Source organism: Gorilla gorilla, chromosome 3 (assembly GCF_029281585.2).
Source record: "Gorilla gorilla gorilla isolate KB3781 chromosome 3, NHGRI_mGorGor1-v2.1_pri, whole genome shotgun sequence".
In the NCBI taxonomy this organism is placed as follows: Eukaryota; Metazoa; Chordata; class Mammalia; order Primates; family Hominidae; genus Gorilla; species Gorilla gorilla.
In genome coordinates, this window is record NC_073227.2 from 32,576,670 (window position 1) to 32,579,887 (window position 3,218).

Below are 3,218 nucleotides of genomic sequence, written 5' to 3' on the forward strand. Positions count from 1 at the left end.
CAGAGGGCCTGGGGTTAAAGTGCATTTCTCCAGGGGTTAAAGTGCATTTCTCCACATCTTCTAGGCACTCTGAGCACCCCAATCCAGGACCTCTAAAATCAATATTTCTTCCAGATCTCTCAGGCAGGAGAATTTCAACCTCCAAAGCCAAATGAGGGCAGGGCTGTTGTGAAAATATTAGGAACAAGATATTTTCCCCACCCAGAGGTAAAGCTAAAATAACTCTCTTGGCCAACAGGAGGATTTATTTTTACTAATATACTTTTTTATAGAGAATGTAGCCCTGCAAGGGTCCTAGGTGTATTTTAGAATTTCAACTTCCCACACTGCAAGGGCCCAAAGCCTGGTTTCCAGTCCCCAATCAAAGCACAAGAATCTAACCCTGTTCTCAGCAAATGCTCTCAGCGAAGACCCTCAGCTTATGCTTCCTGCCAAGCTTCCACCGTCCTATTTGTTTTTAGTCCCTGGAAATTTCACTCACTTTTTTGCAGATGTCATGAAAATATGTTAGTTATATTTTATCTAGCATTCTTAGGTCATTTGAGTAAGGTCATTTACCAGAATACCTGGGCAACCCACTATATAGCCACAATTGGAAATTTAGGCTGATGTTAGTTTTATAATGAGAAAAAAGTATATTATGTACAAATGAACCTATCCCTACACAATGGGAGAAATTTCACCTATTAACTGTTCTGAAAATTTCTCTGACAGGTTGCTTTTTCCATAACTCAAAATTATTCAGCATGGAGAGGCAGCTCCAGGAAAAACCTTACACCTCACTGGGACTGAAGTTAACTAATTTATCACCACAGCAAAAGGACATTATGTGTAAGTCAAGAACTTCCACAGGTGAGCAGAGAAAGTGGGATGTGGGATAACATCCAGGGGCCAGAACATTGTAGGTTTTTATTAAATATTTATATTAACAAAATACAAACACTCATTTCCACCAGACAATATTTTGGAAATGGGTACCAGTAGAGTGCCAATATTTTGATGTTCATCGTATCTTATTATCTGAAGCATATGAACATTTACACCAAAGGAATCTCTTTTTTTTTGAGACAGAGTCTTACTCTGTCACCCAGGCTGGAGTGCAGTGGCACGATCTTGGCTCACTGCAACCTCTGCCTTCTGTGTTCAAGCAATTCTGCCTCAGCCTCCTGAGCAGCTGGAATTACAGGCACACGCCACCACACCTGGCTAATTTTTGTATTTTTAGTGGAGACGGGGTTTCACCATGTTGGCCAGGCTGGTCCGAACTCCTGATCTCAAGTGATCCACCCCGCCTCAGCCTCCCAAAATGCTAGAATTACAGGTGTGAGCCACCACGCCTGGGGGAGGAATCTCTTTAAATATTCTATGGAGTAATTCTTAAGTATTCAAAGAGCTGAAATACACTTGTGATGGTTAATACTGAATGTCAACTTGATTGGATTGGGGGATACAAAGTATTAGTCCTGGGTGTGTCTGGATGGGTGTCGTCAAAAGAGATTAACATTTGAGTCAGAGGGCTGGGGAAGGCAGACCCACCCTTAACCTGGTGGGCACAATCTAATCAGCTTCCATCGAATATAAAGCAAGCAGGAAAATGTGAAAAGGAGAGACATGGGCCTAGCCTGCCAGGCTACATCTTTCTCCTGTGCTAGATGCTTCCCGCTCTCAAACATTGGACTCCAGGTTCTTCAGTTTTGGAACTCAGACTGGCTCTCCTTGCTCCTCAGCTTGCAGAAAGCCAGTTGTGGGATCTTGTAATTGTCTAAGTTAATACTTAATAAACTCCCATATATAGGAGATATATCTATATATATCTTATTAGTTCTGTCCTAAGAGAACCCTGACTAATACAACACTCCTCTCCCCTTCCCTGTGTTGTAACTATTGCCAGCAATGACATTGACACACTTGCTTTAATCTGTAGGTGTCTAATTTGCAGAAACCTTCATTTTATGTTCTAATGTGAGAATTTAATGAGCTGGCCCAGTCAAAGCACTTAGCACCTAGCTCATCGTAAGACTGTCAGGATGATGGTGGGGAGGATGATGAAAATGGTGATGAAGATGGTGATGATTTTTAAAAGCACCTATGTAAAATGTGAGGCAGATATGCCAAGTGACTGAAACTAAAATCAATGAAGGACAAATAGAGCATTCTTTGTTTTAAACTTAAAACTCCAAAGAGGCATGATTCAAAGTTGTTTACTTGTATCTGGAACATATGAACCTGTATCAGGTCTAAGTAGGTACTTTAAATATACCTGATATTTTCTTTTCTTTTTTTTTTTTTTTTTTTTTTTTTTTTGAGACAGAGTCTCGCTCTGTCGCCCAGGTTGGAGTGCAGTGGCGCGATCCTGGCTCACTGCAAGCTCCGCCTCCCGGGTTCACGCCATTCTCCTGCTTCAGCCTCCCGAGTAGCTGGGGCTACAGACGCCCACCACTACGCCTGGCTAATTTTTTGTATTTTTAGTAGAGACAGGGTTTCACCGTGTTAGCCAGGATGGTCTCGATCTCCTGACCTCATGATCTGCCTGCCTCAGCCTCCCAAAGTGCTGGGATTACAGGCGTGAGCCACTGCGCCCGGCCATACCTGATATTTTCAAAAAATATTAGTATTGTCATGAGGGTATGACAGTAATTATTATGATGGTGCCACTCACAAACATTAGGTTTCAAACTTCCATTATGGGGCCAATGAACACGTTTGCCCACGAGTCCAAGGTCCATGAAGAGTTCTCCACACTTCATGTTCTAGCGTTCTGCTTGCTTACTGCTCCAGAGAGAAAGAATCACACCCACCTTCAGAGCTGAGGATGATGGTTAATGTTTACTGAGCATGTACTATGTGCCAAGTTTGATGCTCAGTTTTTCCCTCTTATCTCATCCAATCCTCACAAAAACCCTTTAAGAGAAATTCTTAATATCCCATCCTATTGGGGAAAGAGCATGGCAGAGTCGTTAAAAGCACAGATAGAATCGTAGCTGTCATTTGCCTTGAACCAAGCTACTTAATCTCTCTATGCCTCAATTTCCTAATCTACAAATAGGCATGACAATAGAAGGTAACTCAAGGCTGATGAGAGGTGGGTGGGTTGGTACATGTGAAGTGCCTGGAACATAGTAAATATCAATAAACATGTAAGTCTGGGCTATTATTTACTTTACAGATGAAGAAACTGGGGTTTAAAGAAGTCAAATTACTTAGCTTGTAAAAAGCAG